Genomic DNA, 17,900 nt, shown 5'->3' with positions numbered 1-17,900 from the left:
ATTGCACGTTGATCTCTGTGGTCCATCAACCGTAGCCAGTCTCCACCACAAGAAGTATATACTGGTTATTTTTGATGACTATACACGCTTCACATGGGTCTTCTTCCTCAGACTCAAATCAGAGACACCGCAGATCTTCATCAACTTCATCAAAGAAATCGAACTTCAGATCAAGCTTCCAGTTAGACGCATCCGCAGTGATAATGGAACCGAGTTCACTAATAATATTCTCAACAGTTTCTTGGTGTCCAAAGGCATCTCTCACAACTTCTCAGCACCCTACACACCGCAACAAAATGGTGTAGTAGAAAGAAGGAACCGCACACTAGTAGAAGCAGCCAGATCCATGCTTATCTTCGCCTAACTTCCTCTCTACTTCTGGGCTGAAGCAGTAGCAACTGCATGCTTTGTCCAAAACCGAAGTATCGCATGCAAACGCCTCAATAAAACACCATATGAGGGCCTTAACAACCGCAAGCCTAATGTTCGCTTATTTCATATTTTTGGGTGTAGATGCTTCGTGATCAACAACAATGATCAGCTCAACAAGTTTGCACCGAAGTCCGACGAAGGCATCTTCCTTGGTTACTCCACTAACAAAGTTGCTTATCGAGTGCTCATCAGCCGTACAAGGCTGATCATTGAAAGCTTCGATGTGAAATTTGATGATTCTCACATCCGCGACGCCCCTCCATCCACTAAAACCACCGCAATCATGGAAAGTGACATTCCTGCCTCTTCAGGTCCCTTGAATCTAGTTGAAGTCAATTATGATGATCTTTTCGATCCTGTTAAAACGGCGAAACTATCCGAAGTTCTTGTGTCACCCGCAGCTCAACAACAACATGCTGATGTTTTTGGACCATCTCTATCTGAAGTAGCCTCTCTCAATACTTCCACCTCTCCGGTTGAGGGGGAAAGCTCTACTCCAGATCTAGCCGCAACAGTCGAGGTTCCAGTACTTGATGTTGTTCAAATTCCTGTCCGCAGAGAAGCATTACCCTCAAACGTATCTTCGGATTCGGATGATGAACTCATAGAAAATATCGACACTAGAACTGATCCAAGGATTGTCACTCTCCCATCCGCAGTCCAGGGGGAACCTTCTCAGGTTCTAGAGGAACTCCCATCTGCAACCCAGGGGGAACCTCTCCCAACTGCTCAAGAAAATTCCGTTCCAATAGATCAAGATGACTCAGCAGGATATTCTCAAGTCCAGGGGGAACTGCCATCTCCAACCGCAGATTTCTCTGACATTCAAGATATTCCCTCTACCACAGCTGCTGATCATCTGCTGCAACGTCTTCATGTATGGACGAAAGACCACCCACCAGGTCAAATCATTGGGAACCCATCCGCAGGCATCCAGACTCGATCTTCCAAGGACCTATCTCATCACTGCCACTATGCAGCATTTATGTCCTCGGTAGAACCCAGAACGATCAAAGAAGCATTGCTTGAACCTGACTGGATAGCTGCAATGCAAGAAGAGCTTGAAGAATTTCAAAGAAATAAAGTTTGGCAACTCGTTCCAAAGCCACGTGGTCACTCCATTGTTGGCACTAGATGGGTGTTCAAAAACAAGCTGGATGAATCTGGTGCGGTAGTCAGAAACAAGGCAAGGCTAGTTGCAAAGGGGTATAGTCAACTTGAAGGCATTGACTACGATGAAACGTATGCTCCGGTAGCACGCATGGAAGCTATTCGGATCTTCCTTGCATACGCAGCCCACAAGAACGTCAAGGTACACCAAATGGACGTTAAGAGTGCCTTTCTCAATGGGGAACTAAAAGAAGAGGTCTATCTTCAGCAACCTCCAGGGTTTGAAAACGTTGAATTCCCAGACCACTGCTACAAGCTTAAAAAAGCAGTCTACGGTCTGAAGCAAGCCCCAAGAGCATGGTATGAGACTCTTTCTGAATTTCTCGTCTCATCCGGGTACAAGAGAGGAGTGATTGACCCCACGTTATTTAGAAAAGCTAATGGTGACCACCTTATGCTTGTACAAATATATGTGGATGATATCATCTTCGGTTCGACTGATCAAGGCATGGTGGATGAATTTGCTAAGCTCATGACCAACAAGTTCAAAATGAGCATGAATATAGAGATCAATTTCTTTCGAGGACTTCAAGTGAAACAAATTCCGCAAGGGATATTCATTCATCAAGAAAAATACACCACTGAACTATTGAAGAAATATTCTATGGACAACTGTTCATCTGCTAAGGTCCCCATGGCCTTCGGTTATAAGATCTCTGCTGATCCCGCAGGCGAATCTGTGGATCACAAGAATTATCGAGGTATCATTGGTTCTTTGATGTACCTCACCGCAAGCAGGCCAGACATTGGTTTTGCAACTGGTGTATGTGCAAGATATCAGGCGAACCCAAAAGTGTCACATATGACCACAGCCAAACAGATACTACGGTACCTGAAAGGAAGCAAATCTCTTGGTCTATGGTACCCTGCAGGCAATGACTTCAGTCTGCAAGCTTTCACAGATGCGGATCATGCCGGATGCAGATTAGACCGCAAAAGTACTTCAGGAGGATGTCAATTTTTGGGTGGAAGACTTGTCAGCTGGTCTTCAAGAAAACAAAGCTGTGTTTCTCTTTCAACTGCAGAAGCTGAGTATGTGGCCGCAGCCAGTTGTTGCTCTCAAGTCCTTTGGATGAAAACTCAACTAATGGACTACGGGTATAGAATGTTGCGGATACCGATCTATTGTGACTCAGAAAGTGCTATTGCTATCTCTCACAATCCAATTCAGCACTCCAAGACTAAACATATTGAACTACGGTATCACTTCATCAAAGACCACATCTTAAAAGGTAACATTGAACTCATCTTTGTCCCTTCTCATGAAGAGATTGCTGATGTGTTCACAAAAGCGCTCGATTCCACAAAGCTTAACACCTTCCTGCAAATGTTAGGAATGATGAATCCAGACCCGCAATTCTTTTTGAATTGTTAGCTACCTCAGACCATCCTTGGTCTCCGTTACGGTTCTAACTGAGAATTACATATGATAGATGGCTTTGGTACCGCAGTCTAGGTACCGCAACCATATATCATACGTATCTCTCATGGGTCTTTATGGTCTGTTATTACTAATCTTTGTACAAGTGTTTCTCCTCAGTTCCTCACTGCAGTCTTTTCCTTGTCCATCCGCAATGACTTTTCAACCGCAAAGAAATTTCCATCCGCGATGACTTTTCAACCGCAATGAAATTTCCATCCGCGATGACGTTTCCAACCGCAATGAAGTTTCCATCCGCGATCATCGTGATAATTTCTCAACTGTTTCATCAACCCTTGAATCTTTGTGTGCTAATTAATGATCCTTCATTAAGTTAAACATTAAAGACAAAAAACATTCTCTTTAGAAACTGTCTCATTCCCTTTCTGAATAAACCTGTGTCAGACCTATTTTAGGGATGATGACAAAAAGAACGTTTTCCCATAAACTCATCCTTAATTTGTCCTTTCCTCTCCCTAATATGTCCCATCCGTTACAACTTCCTCTCCCATCACCCCCACGATCACCTGACGTATTGACATGCGTCTGACTTTACATTAAATGCAAAACCCCTTTTGGAAATCTGTCAAAATCTTTTCAAACCCGTTTTAAATATGTGTGGCTGAGATTTAATCCAAAATTCATAGATTTCCCCAAAACCCCAATCGATGTTTTACCCTATCCTTACCATTTACCTAGGGTTAAACATTTTTCACCCCCCCCCCCCTTTATAAACCTATCCTCTTCCCCAAATTCACTTTACGCTTTCTGAATATCGATCATTCTCTCTGAAAAAAAAACCTCAAGCACTCTGTTCTCTACTTCTTCTCAAAACCTTCAAGCTCCTACAATGGTGAAATCAGGTGCATCAAAGAAGCAATCTAAGGCTTCAGGCTCTGCGAATCCCACCGGTTCCGACTCTCCAACAATCGCATCAAGCAATTTTCGAGCAATATTTGAAGATCATCCCTCATATAATGCTCCCATCAAGCTTATGATCAAGTTTCTCAAGAACCACCCTCTGTTTGGTCCATTCGATGCATTTACAGACGTTGTTCCAATTTCTACTCTATTCAAATGTGCGTTCTCTGCATATCGCCCAATGGAAAACCCCCAAGAAGTTCACCTCAACCTCATGAACGATTCTTTGGTCATCTTGTCCAAAGAAAAGTTCTTAACTGTCATTAATCTTCTGGTTCACCCTTCCATCAAGATTTTCTCACCTTCAATGGCAGACGTTACATCCGCACTCTACCAGATGGGGTATCAGAAACAAATTCGAGGGATTGGTGAGTTCAAAAAGAATCAGCTGCCTGCGGTATGGCAGTTTGTGTGTCACTTTGTCATCCGCTGCCTATTCGGCAGAACCGGAGGCATCGACAACATGGGACTGAAGCTACTGGAATTGGTATGGAGCATCTACACAGGCCACGACGTAAACTATGGACAAATCCTTTGGGACGACTTCCTCCAATACATTCCCAAAGAGCACCCAAGGGAGAACCCAACCGAGCTCACATTTGCACGATTCTGGTCACTTTGTATCTCAGACTTACATGCGGATGCTGGAATAGACATGGGTAGTGACATCAACTTCTTCGTCACTAAGGATCTTAAAAGGTACAACCCTTCTTTTTATCAAACTGTATATGGGCCGATACGCAGACTCCCTACTCATATTCTTTCTTCTCTTGGTCTTGAGACTGCTGATGTCTTAGACCACATTGAGGCTACGGAGGGTATTGCCCCATACCCTTCTACCCCGCCTCTTCCATCCACAGCCATTATCCCTGAGGGTACCGCAGTCCCCTCTTCCACTACACTATCCAATCTTTCTCAAAGAAGAAAGCAGTTGGCAACCAAGAAGCAGAGAACTCCAAAGAAAAAAGCTCCAAAACCAACCGCACCCTCCAAGAAAAGAAAAACCAAACCAGTCACACCTCCATCTGATAGTGACTCTGAGGATGCGCAACCGATTGCCATCCTTAAGAAACGGAAAACCACTACCACTGACCAAATGCGTGACCGGACCTATGCTGAAGCCTCTCAAAAGGCTCCAGTAGTCCTTGGGGTGCCCGCACACCCATTCAACACCACCATCATTTTCCAGTCAGACTCAGAAACTGAGTCTGATTCACAACATCGTAGAGACTCCCCCCCCCCCCCCAGTTCACTCCCAAGGGGATGATACTAGTGCACGCCCTAAGGTCTCCAGGGCCTCCCGACTGCATTTCTTTTCACCAGAGGATTTGCGCTCCATCCTTCTTTCTGTCACCCAAACACTACAAACACCTTCCCACCCGCAGGGCACTTCTTTCGCCCATGCCAGAACTAAGCAGAGGCCACACTTGACCACGGGTCAAGGAGACCGAGGAAGCTTAGGAAATCCTACTCTGCTTACATCCTTTATAGGTGGTTTAGGCACGGTGAGCACAAATGTGCAAGGATCCGTGGACCCGAAGGACACTTCGGTGTGCTTTGAAGGATTTGACGGTGATGCATCCAATGACTCTTGGTTACAGTACAATCCGGTAACTGAGTCAGACAAGAAGAAGTATGCTGCGTTCCAAAGGGCTTTCCAAGCCCGCAAGGAACAACAAATCAAGCTGCAACAACAGAAAGAACAGGAGATCCAGTCCGTGGCTAGGTATTGGGCAAATGCCATCAGCAATGCCAGTACCGTAGCCACCATTCAAAAAGTTCAGAACTGGATGGATCTGATGGCTGAAACAATGTTAAAAGCTCAAGCTTCAGGTGCAGCCGCAGGTACCTCCAAAGTTCCTCCTACTCCAACTCCCATTCCATCTCCCACTCCTACAGTCAATCCATCACAAGAGGAAGGATCTGTTGGATTAGTGTCTAAGTCCATAACTATAATTGGTATGTACTTGACCCGACTCGGCATGGTCCATTTGGGTTGCATGGCATCGGAACATTTGGATAGACCGTTTATGAGGAAAAGACATTTTGTGACATATTAATATATTATAAGTTCTAATATATTAATATGAAATCATGTTATTTAATTAGTATTGATCAAGAATTAATTTGGACTTAATTTAGTGATCAAAAAGAGACTAATTAAATATATGGGGATTGATTGTGTAAATCATTCATTCTTATATATGTGGGCTTATGATCCAAGATTCCTTTATGTTGGGTTTAACCCATGTGGTGATCCATGGATACTCCATGGAGGTTAAAACCCATGGAGCATAAGGAATGGGTAAAGTCATGAGTTACATGGTGTAACCCTAATAGCCACACTATATAAGAACCCCTTTAGTTCAAGAAATTGGCACTAGTGATACATATTTTGAGGGCTAGCCAATTTGAACATGTATGTCTTCTTCTCATGGTTATTCCAAGAGTTCATGATGTTGTGTGAACCATTTGAGGTGTCACACTTGGGGCACTAGGCTCTCAAGCTTCATGGAGTCAAGCAACAACAACAAGGTATGTAGTCTATCTATTTTATTATCCTAGTATCAATGTTTTGGTATGCTAGTTAGGATAATACCTTGGATAATCATATTTGCATGTATAATAGAGAAAACATAGATCAAAGGTATTTAGGGTTGCATGTACACTTAGGAGTGTTAGAATGCTCAAAACCCAACAGTGGTATCAGAGCCAAGGCTTGTTTTCAATTATACTTGATGCAAATTGCTGAAAAATGCTGAAAAAGTCGAATTTCGGGCATTCTGGGCACTGTACTCGCCGAGTCCACTGATGAACTCGCCGAGTACATGAAGAAAATCATCCTACTCGGCGAGTAGGTTGATACACTCGACGAGTAGGAGCCCCAGACAGCATATTTTCGCGTTTTTTGGCTAGAAATGGACTAGAAACATTACCCTAAGATGTTTTTGAACTTATAAACTTGTTTTTGATGTGATAATGTTCATACTAATCCAATTTCAAAGATAATTATCAATAGATTCATGTTTTGTATTAGTTTAGTGATTAGGCTAATTACATGAAAAAGTTCGATTTGAATTATCTTGTTCTTATGAGTTGCTTAGATTAATAGAAAAGTTAATTGATTATGTGTTTTCAATCCATTTTAATCTAAGAGTTGATTCTAAAATGTGTTTTTGTAACTTGTCCTCAAGTTATATGAAAAGTCACATTTAAGTTTCATAAAACTCATAAAAGTTGGCAAATGGTTACAAAAAATGAAGAGTCTTGTCCTCAAGTTATGGAGGTTCAAGAGTCACTTCATTAAGTAATAAAATGTGTAACCTTAATTAATTCCATAAGTTATAAAATAAAGAAAAGTTACATTCTTTTATTAGTTTAAAGTCTTCCATAACTTGTCCTCAAGTTATGGAACTTGAAGAGTTTTTTAATTAAAACTAATTTAAACACATAAGTTATGGAATTAATTAGTTTTGAATAGTTTCAAAAACTTGCCCTCAAGTTTTGGAATTTGAAAAGTTTCACTTATGAATACTTTAATTCCAAGTTAGCCCTTAGAATTTTAAAAGTTAAAATTCAAACCCTTATACTATTATTATAATTTTAATTATATAGATATGTATAAGATAAAGTCAATCTTACCGTTAGTAGGCCTCATTCACGAAGCCGGTCTATAAGGGGGGTATAAGGTTACTGCCTATAAAATGGCAGTTTAATGGGTGTCCACTCTCACCCACCGCTTCCTTGACTGGTGGATGGTCGTTAGCCGAACGGGTAGGACAAAGACTATAATTCTCCCTTCATTAAAAGTATTAATGATAAATACTAAGTAACTAAACGCTTATAAATTCCCAATCTTAGTTACTTAGGAAAATGTGAATTTGGTGCTAGCCCATAAAATTACACTTTGTACCTTACCAAGTCGTTAGTGGAGCGTGTGTGGTTAACCGGCACACTAACATGGACTAGTAAGAGTGGCGAAGGGTAACTTAACTTTATTATAGATCGGTGGAGCGTGTGTGGTTAACTGGCACATCGATTAGGTAATATTGTTGAGGGTACCAAGTCAATTTGTATGGTTATTCACACCTTGTTTGTGATCCTCGGCATCCCAGTCACAAACTTGAAAGGGCACAATCGAGATTCAAACATGCCATTGAAAAGTTCAATGTATCTCAAAAGATCTAGGAGTTTCAAATCCAATTAAAACTTAATTATATTTCATTTTTCTATGGTGGAAATTGGTAAATCGTCATTTACCTACCTTTAACTATTTTATAACTTGGATTACGACATCCCTCTTCCAGTTATAAATAGGTTATTGGGTCCTAGCCTTAATATTTCATATTGGGTGTTATATTAAGGACTTTAAATCAACTATCATGAATATCTCCCAAAAGATGATCTTCCCAAATCTCTTGAAACAAGCTTTCCTAAATGAAGATGATGTCCCATGGAAATCATACTTCTTTCACCTCCTCCAATTATTCTCCCTAACCCACAAGTTCCAGAAACGTTTAAGGTCACTCAAGCCCTATTGGCAAGCAAAGGTCTATGTGTGATCACATCTTGGAGATGTAGTCACATATTGACAAGCCGGGAGAGTTGGGTGTCAAAGTCTAGAGGAAGCTGATGATCAATCACTTTCTAAGTCACATAGTGAGTTCCTTTGGGACTCCTATGAAACAGACTATGACAAGACCCTTAATGATCTTATCTATTTGCTAAGATCAACTTCCTAAAACTTTATGGACCTTGACAATGATGACATTGGATATCCAGTAAAACTCTCTCTTTCCAATGGAAAGGGATCGGCCATAGTCTGAGATAGTCCCATTATCAATGGTCCATTGCCAAAGAAAGGGGCATTGGTTGCGAAGCTGCCAAATTTACCTAAGGATATTAAAGTCAATAAGTTTGACTCTACTTCGGGTAAAGTCCACTATCTAACTCTGCTAAGTTTCTATTTTGAGATTCTTGATACATGATGTGACTGGGTCACATGTTGATGTTTTAAGAATCAAAGAAAAGGTGAAGAAACTTAAAGAAAGAATATGCTGAATCTGATGGCATAGATGAATTTCTATCGCATAGTTTGAAGATCGGATTCTTGAGCTATTTCTTAAGAGTTATGATATATTGCTTAGGAATAAATAACAACAAAGTTTTCATGTGCTTTTGCATTGTAAGGATAGTTTTTCCGCAAAGTTTTAAAATAAAAGAAATTTGTTTTTTTTTTATTTTATTTATTTTAAAATATCCTTACAATGGCATTTGTGAAAACTTTTGTTGCTTATAAGATTCCATTAAGAGCAAGAGTGGAAATATGAATTTGATTCTTTCATTTGTGGTAGTGTCTAAATTTACCAAATAAGGAAAGATTCTCATCACCTAAGTTTCAGTTGGATAGAAACTTGGAATCATGCAAGTTGTATATCATGATGAATAAGAACTTTCAAGCATTGGAAAAATTAAGACTAACTACTTGTTCACATGGATGTGTGAGTCAAGTAAAGGATCGAGTACACATTCTTGTGCACTGATCAAGCCCACCACAAATAATCGTTAAGACTATTCGTCATTATTTACTAAAGTTTAGTAAATATGGTTATACTTACAGGCTTAAGTATAATTCTGAATCATTGGAAAAAGGTTTCAATGTATGGCAGAGCGAATAAGAAGAATCAACTTAGGCAGAAAGATAAAAGTTTCTCAAATCTGAAAAGATGGGAGAGTACTTTAGTATCATGTTATATAATCATCTTAATGATTAAGAGACCTTATCACAATTCATCCTCTAAGTGCATTCTGGTAGCTAAGAAGAGGAGCTATGAATTGTTGAAGTGGTTAAATCAAGAAGATGATTTATACTTCGTTCCAAAAACAATTCTTAGAGTTATACTCTAAGATTGTAACTTGAGTGACATGTCTTAAAGAAGGTTTAAAACACTTGTCAAATGTAAGAGTAAAAGTTTTCTACTCTTGTACATTTGGAATTGGTAAGTTGTGATGTTTTGGATAAAACAAAGACCAACTAAGGCCAATTGTCTGAAGTGTTTGTCTTGATTAGAATCCACACTATCTCTTGAATATTTGACAAGAGAGTCTTATATGTCAAGAGGACAGTGGGAGTCTTAAAAGGTCTTGAAAGTCTCAAGAACTAATCAAGAGTAAAACCTAAAGTTCTTCACTAGCACACGACTTGAGGTTTATAACCTATCGTGTTGAGTATTTCTGTGTCCATTCCAATTATGGTTGGCTTTACATATGATTTCTTAGAGTTCTCAATTGGTTGCACAGCTACTTGGAAGCAATGGCAGGCCCTTGAGCTGCCAAATGGCAAGAATTTAAGATTGCACAAGTTTAATCCATATAAGTGTGGATTTATCAGTAACCTTGTCTTGTGATTATGGTTTTGACAAAATTCATATGGATAGGAACTCATACACCATAAAATCTAAGTGTCATAAGGTTTCTCTCCGATTCATGAAAATGATGGTGAGGAAACACTTTCACTAAGTAGATTTTAGCTAGATAGCAATTGTGATATTTGCATTCTCAAAGTCGTTAGTGGAGCGTGCGTGGTTAACCAGCACACTAACATGGACTTGTGAGAAGTGGTAAATGTCTAAACAATCGAGACTATGATTACGGCATCCCTTTTCATAGTTCTTAAAATTGTTTAGACACACCTGTGAGCTATCTAAGATAAGGTGTATGATATTGATAAAGTTTTATCAAAGCAATCTAGTATCAGAAATCTGAACTTTGGTAAGAAGGTCAATAAAGTATTGATTTCTAGAAGTCCAGCTGATTTTTGATTACATGTCAAAGCTAGTGGGAGCATAAGTGTTATGCTAATAATCATCATGTTAGTGGGAGCATGATAATTATGATAAAGGTTGCAAGTTAGCAATGTTAATTATAGAAAACAAAAGTTTCAATTCGTGAGGCTGCAGGGGTTGAAAAAGTTGTTTTGCTATAATTAAGGGAGAGAAAATTATACTTCATTTCAATTCTAAAAGCTTAGCTTGAGGTTTTAAGTCGTATTTAGTCAAGGATATATATATGAATTTAATGTTGGAATGACTCAACATAAGGAAATTCTATATATGGGTCCATTATTTGCGTTCTAAAATTCGATTGTGATTACGGCATCCCTTTTCATGATCTGAATTATGAGAACTTGGCAAATAGAAATGGAAATGTTATAGCAAAAGACTGGTTTAGTCTTTATGTGAGACATCATGACTCGTGTCCCATATGCTTCGGATATAGAATCGATTACATGTGCTATATTTATCCTTTCTAAAATTTTCCAAATGTCTGGGGCATTAAGAAGGGAAAAGGTCTAGAACTGGATATGACTAAAAGGATTAAGCAATTGTCGAGGACAATCTAAGGTTTACCAAAGATTGGTTGCTCAAGGACAGTTGGAAGTATAGTGTTAATTCTGGAAGGACCATATTGACATAATCTGTAAGGAGGCAACTCTTGTTCAGAAGTGATAGTCAAAATGGAATATGGAAATGTTTCAAAGTTGGAAATTATTCAATCTGTGTAAGATTAGGAAACTTAATGCAAGAAGGATGTTTCCAAGGAGTTGATCTCCTTGGAATGCTCTGTAATGGTTGTTGTCAAGTGTTTCTGACTCTGTGCATAATCATTACAGGAGGATCAATGCATATAAGTTTAGAATCTAACAGATTTCAGTAAATGGCATGAATTTGGAATTCTTGCATTTGCAGTAAGGATTTGGGACTGTGAAAGAGGATCATTGGAGTTATGTTCAATTGATCTAATAGACAAAGTGAAGATCATAGACAAACATAGTATGCATACTTGGTGTATGGCATGACTAGTGTTTAGAAAGCATAGTGTACATGCTTGGAGCATGGGACAACTATTGTTTTAAATTCAAGAATAAAGTTGATAGCTGAAACAGTATACAATGAATAATGTGTAATCATATGGTGATAAATAAAAGGTGTTTTATTTATGTTCATAGGTTTTGATACCATATTAGATTCTATTATTATTGTGTTTCATTTTGCATGTTTTGACTTCCAGAATAACTAGGTCGTTCTTCCTGATTGACTAAGTTATTCAAACTATCCACAGTCGGTCATATGTTGGAAGTAGATATGAATCAAGACTGTCATGGGTTGGCTTGTAGAGGTCTAAGATGTTGGACAAGGGGCTACAACACTCATGAGTGCTCATAAGTTCTGAGTATTGGATTCAACCCGCGCACATTGGAATCACTTCATGGATTTTATCGCGAGTGATCATGAGACGATAATATCTTATATTCTTCAAACCTAGAGATATGAGTTGTTACTATGAGTTGGTTGTACATTGATTGCACGAAAACGCATTCGGTAACTCAGTGTTATAAAACGTGCCTTTGTGTATGATTCAACAAGTAGTAGAACAAGCCATATGAGTCGAAGTTTATCCATTCCTTTTACCTTCGGGATAAAAGCGATATCTGTGGGCCCCTCGATGATTTGGTGATGACAAATGTAAGTGCTCGGCCGGGCCTGGACTGATTTGATTTGTTCAATTAGTCAATCGTCATAAATTGGAAATCGGGAAACAACAATTGGACAGAGAGAATGATTATAATCCATGTCTCAGTCCATATGATATCTAGAATGGAGGAATATATGATCCCTTATCTAATGGACAAGTCATTGACAAAGGTCAGAGTTCATCTACAAGGTCAGAGTTCGACAACGGCTTTTGAGAGCTACGATTGCCAGTTGGTTCCTGAAGTCATACGCAATAATAGTTTTAGACTTATCCAAGTGGGAGACTGTTGGATTAGTGTCTAAGTCCATAACTATAATTGGTATGTACTTGACCTGACTCGGCATGGTCCATTTGGGTTGCATGGCATCGGAACATTTGGATAGACCGTTTATGAGGAAAAGACATTTTGTGACATATTAATATATTATAAGTTCTAATATATTAATATGAAATCATGTTATTTAATTAGTATTGATCAAGAATTAATTTGGACTTAATTTAGTGATCAAAAAAAGACTAATTAAATATATGGGGATTGATTGTGTAAATCATTCATTCTTATATATGTGGGCTTATGATCCAAGATTCCTTTATGTTGGGTTTAACCCATGTGGTGATCCATGGATACTCCATGGAGGTTAAAACCCATGGAGCATAAGGAATGGGTAAAGTCATGAGTTACATGGTGTAACTGTAGGGTTTTGAGCATTCTAACACTTCCTAAGTGTACATGCAACCCTATTAAACCTTGGATCTATGTTTGTCTAAGATACATGCAAAATATTATTTTCCAAGGTTTATAACCTATCTAGCATGGCATGGGGTACTTTTAACCATAAAGGAACTAGATGAATTACATACCTTTTGTTGATTGTTGATTCCTTGGAGTTTGAGAGCCAAGCACCAATAATGTGAATGCCTCAAATGGAAATCACAAATCACCCAAACTTGGAAAATATATGAGAGAGTATTCTAACTCTTGGTTTTGGCCACCACACTTACACACACACTTAGTGTCTTTTTCATGCAACATAAGCTTGTTTATATAGTGTACATGGTTAGGGTGAAACCCTAATAACCCATGTCTTTTCCTCTTCCAAGGATCCATGGGTAAAAGCTCCATGGATCATCCATGGACTTCCATATAAGCTTAGCCCATTCCAAATGAGTGTTAGCCCACACCATATAAATATAATAGCCCATGATTTAATTAGTCTTCCTTTTAATCACAAAATTAATTCATAATTAATTCAAGATTAAAACTAATTAAGTAACATGACTTTATATTAATAAACTATAACTTATAATATATTAATAAATCGCAAGTATACAACTCTCATAAAATTATCCATAAATTGTTTGGGTGAAGTGCAACCCAAATGGACCATGCCGGGTCGGGTCAAGTATATACCAAATAAGTTATGGACTTAGACACCTTATCCAACAGACTCCCACTTGGATAAGTCTAATAACTGTATTTGCCTATATTACTTCAGGAACCAACCGGCAATCGTAGCTCTCGAAAACTCTTGTGAACTATGAAGCGCCATTTTAGATAAGTGATCATATAATCCTCTGCTCTCATGATATCAGCCGGACAAATACATGGAACAATGTCTTACTTATTGTCTAGCAGTTGTTTCTCGATTTCCGATTTGTTTGACAAAGAACTTAACTGAACACATCAATTTAGTTCTGACCGGGCCCGGTACATGGGTCAACACAAAATCATCGAGGGGCCCAGATATCGCTTCTATTTCTAGAAGGAACAGATAAACTTCGACTCATATGCTTGTTCTACTACTTATTGAATTGCACACAAAGGCACGTTTTATAACATCAAGTTACTGATGCATTTACGTGCAATCAATGCACAACCAACTCATAGGTAACAACTCATATCTCTAGGTTTGAAGACTTATATGATATTACCGTCTCACGATCACTCGAGATAAATTCCATGAAGTGATACAAGTGAGCGTGGGTTTATTCCAATACTCATAACTTATGAGCACTCATGAAAGTTGTAGCAACCATTGCTATGTCTAAACACCTTTAGCCATCTACAAACCCAATTCATGACAATCTTGATTCATACCTACTTCCGACGTATGACCGATTGTGGAAGTTTGAATAAATTGATTATTCTGGAAGTCAAAACATGCAAAACTGAAACAATAGTAAATAATTGACAATGATAGTAACACTTTACTTATAAATAAATCACACATTTTATTCATCATCAAACGTCGATTACATTTTACAAGTTTCAGAAAAGTTATCTAATCTGTAAAACTAATATCATCCCTCAGCCCGATACGCCTCGCATGCTGCAAATGCTTAACCCTCGTCAGTCCCTTCGTAAGGGGATCTGCAGGGTTCTCATCTGACGATACCCTCTTTGCCACGAGGAGTCCCTCTTCTATCTTGTGTCTTATGAAGTGATATTTTCTGTCAATGTGTCGGGATCTACCATGATCTCTTGGTTCCTTGGCTAAGGCAACCGCACTATTGCTGTCACAGAAAATCTCCATAGGCTCCTTAATAGCTGGTACAACTCCAAGGTCTCCGATGAAGTTCCTCAGCCATATCGCCTCTTTGCCGCTTCACTCGCTGCTATGTACTCTGATTCACAAGTCGAATCAGCTACAGTCTCCTGTTTGGAACTCTTCCAAGTGATTGCCCCTCCATTTAAGGTAAAGACCCAGCCCGAATGTGAGCGGAAGTTATCCCTATCAGTCTGAAAGCTAGCATCACTATACCCTACTACTCTCAAGTCATCACTCCCACCAAGGGTAAGGATCCAATCCTTAGTCCTCCGCAGGTACTTGAGAATATTCTTTACCGCAGTCCAATGAGCCTTGCCAGGGTTCCCCTGATATCTGCTGACCATGCTCAAAGCGAAGGCCACATCAGGACGAGTACAAGTCATAGCATACATGATCGAACCAACAGTGGAAGCATAAGGTAATCGACTCATCTCACCTATCTCATCTTCTGTACTCGGACTCTGAGCCTTGCTCAGTTTGGCATTGCTTTGGATTGGTAATTCTCCTTTCTTGGAATTCTCCATGTTGAACCTTTTCAACACCTTATCCAAGTAGATACTCTGACTAAGTCCAATTAGTCTTTTACTCCTTTCTCTTAATATCCTTATCCCTAGGATATAGGTAGCTTCTCCAAGGTCCTTCATAGCAAAGCACTTCCCAAGCCAGGACTTAACCTCCTGCAAGGTTGGGATGTCATTTCCTATGAGTAGTATGTCATCCACATACAGTACCAAAAAACTAACTATACTCCCACTAGCTCTGACATACACGCAGGACTCATCTTCACTTCTTGAGAAACCAAACTCTTTGACCTTCTCATCGAAACAAAGATTCCAACTTCGAGATGCTTGTTTCAATCCATAAATGGATTTCTCAAGCTTGCACACTCTATTGGGGTACTCTGCACTGACAAAACCTTCTGGCTGATTCATGTAAACATCCTCAGCCAACTTTCCGTTAAGGAAAGCGGTTTTGACATCCATTTTCCATATTTCATAATCATGAAATGCAGCAATGGCTAGCATAACCCTAATAGACTTAATCTTTGCTACTGGTGAAAAGGTTTCATCATAATCAATACCCTGAGTCTGAATAAACCCCTTCGCAACCAGTCGAGCCTTATATGTGTGCACCTTCCCATCCATGTCGGTCTTCTTCTTGAAGATCCATTTGCACCCGACTGTTTTACGGCCTGGTACATTGTCAACCAAGTTCCAAACCTGATTGTCATACATGGACTGTATCTCGCTGTCCATAGCCTCCTTCCATTTAGCAGACTCTGGGCCTGCCATGGCTTCCTTAACACTGTTAGGTTCATCCAGATTTACCAGTGTACTGTCACTGATAAATGTATCACCTTCCGTAGTAATATGAAATCCATAATAAAACTCAGGTGTGTTCTTAACCCTTGTGGAACGCCTCGGAAGTACAGACTCGCCAGCTGGATCAACAGGAATTTCCTCCTCAAGTTGATTGCTAGTGTTTGAGGTTCCTTCACCAATTGAGTCTTGAATTTCTTCAAGGTCAATTTGCCTCCCACTGTCTCCTTGGCTTATAAATTCTCTCTCTCGAAAGACCCCTCTCCTAGCCACAAAGACCACATTCTCACTGGGTCTGTAGAAGAGGTAACCAAAGGATTTCTGTGGGTAGCCGATGAAAATACACCTTTCACTTCGAGGTTCGAGCTTGTCATGAGTTTCGCGCCTCACGAAAGCCTCGCAACCCTAAATCTTGATATGGTCTAGATTGGGAACTTTCCCAGTCCACATCTCATGAGGTGTTTTGGTAACCTTCTTTGTAGGGACTAGATTAAGGATGTGGGCGGCAGTCTCTAAGGCATACCCCCAAAAAGAGATTGGTAGCGAAGCTCGACTCATCATAGAGCGAACCATGTCCAACAAAGTTCGATTGCGCCTCTCGGCTACACCATTCAGCTGTGGTGTCCTGGGAGGTGTCAATTGTGAGACAATCCCACACTCCTTAAGATAGTCGAGGAACTCAGTACTAAGATACTCACCACCTCGATCGGATCGAAGCATCTTAATGTTCCTGCCCAATTGATTTTCTACTTCCTGTTTAAACTCTTTAAACCTTTCAAAAGTTTCTGACTTATGTTTGATTAAGTAGACATAACCATATCTACTAAAATCATCAATAAAAGTCACATAATAGCGATTAGCGTCCCTTGTGGCGGTTTTGAATGGTCCACATACATCAGTATGTATAAGGTCCAACAAACCCTCACCCCTTGCACAAGTACCAGTGAAGGGTGATTTTGTCATTTTTCCAAGTAGACAAGACTCACAACTATCATCCGACTTGAGGTCGAACGACTCCAAGACTCCATCCTTTTGGAGCTGGCCTATGCGTTTCTTGCTTACATGTCCAAGACGACAATGCCACAAAGATGCTTTATCCAAGCTAGTAGAAGAATCAATACACAATACATTATTCCCTAAATTATCTACAACCGATACAGCTTCATACACACCATTACAAGGTAATGCATTAAAATAAAGAATATTATTAAAGAAAGCATTAATACTACCAACTTCATTATCAAAAGAAAAGGTAAAACCTTGTTTGTACAAAGCATGAAAGGAAATAATATTCCTCGCCATTTCAGACGAGTACACACATTTATTCAAATCTAACTTTAACCCACTATCTAGCAACAAAGTATAAACTCCAATCTTGGTAACAGGTGCAACCTTCTTGTTCCCCATGATTAAGTTTATCTTTCCGTGCTCCACATCCTCACTTCTTCTTAGGCCCTGCAAGTCACAACAGATGTGAATACCACAACCTGTATCAAGAACCCAAGAATTAGAATATGGTGAGTTATTAGACAATATAGTGTAAATACATGCATG

Source organism: Lactuca virosa, chromosome 4, assembly GCF_052849685.1.
Source record: "Lactuca virosa cultivar CGN04683 chromosome 4, Lactuca_virosa_CGN04683_v6, whole genome shotgun sequence".
NCBI lineage: Eukaryota > Viridiplantae > Streptophyta > Magnoliopsida > Asterales > Asteraceae > Lactuca > Lactuca virosa.
The sequence above is the reverse complement of the archived record's forward strand: the minus strand, read 5'-3'. Positions refer to the sequence as shown.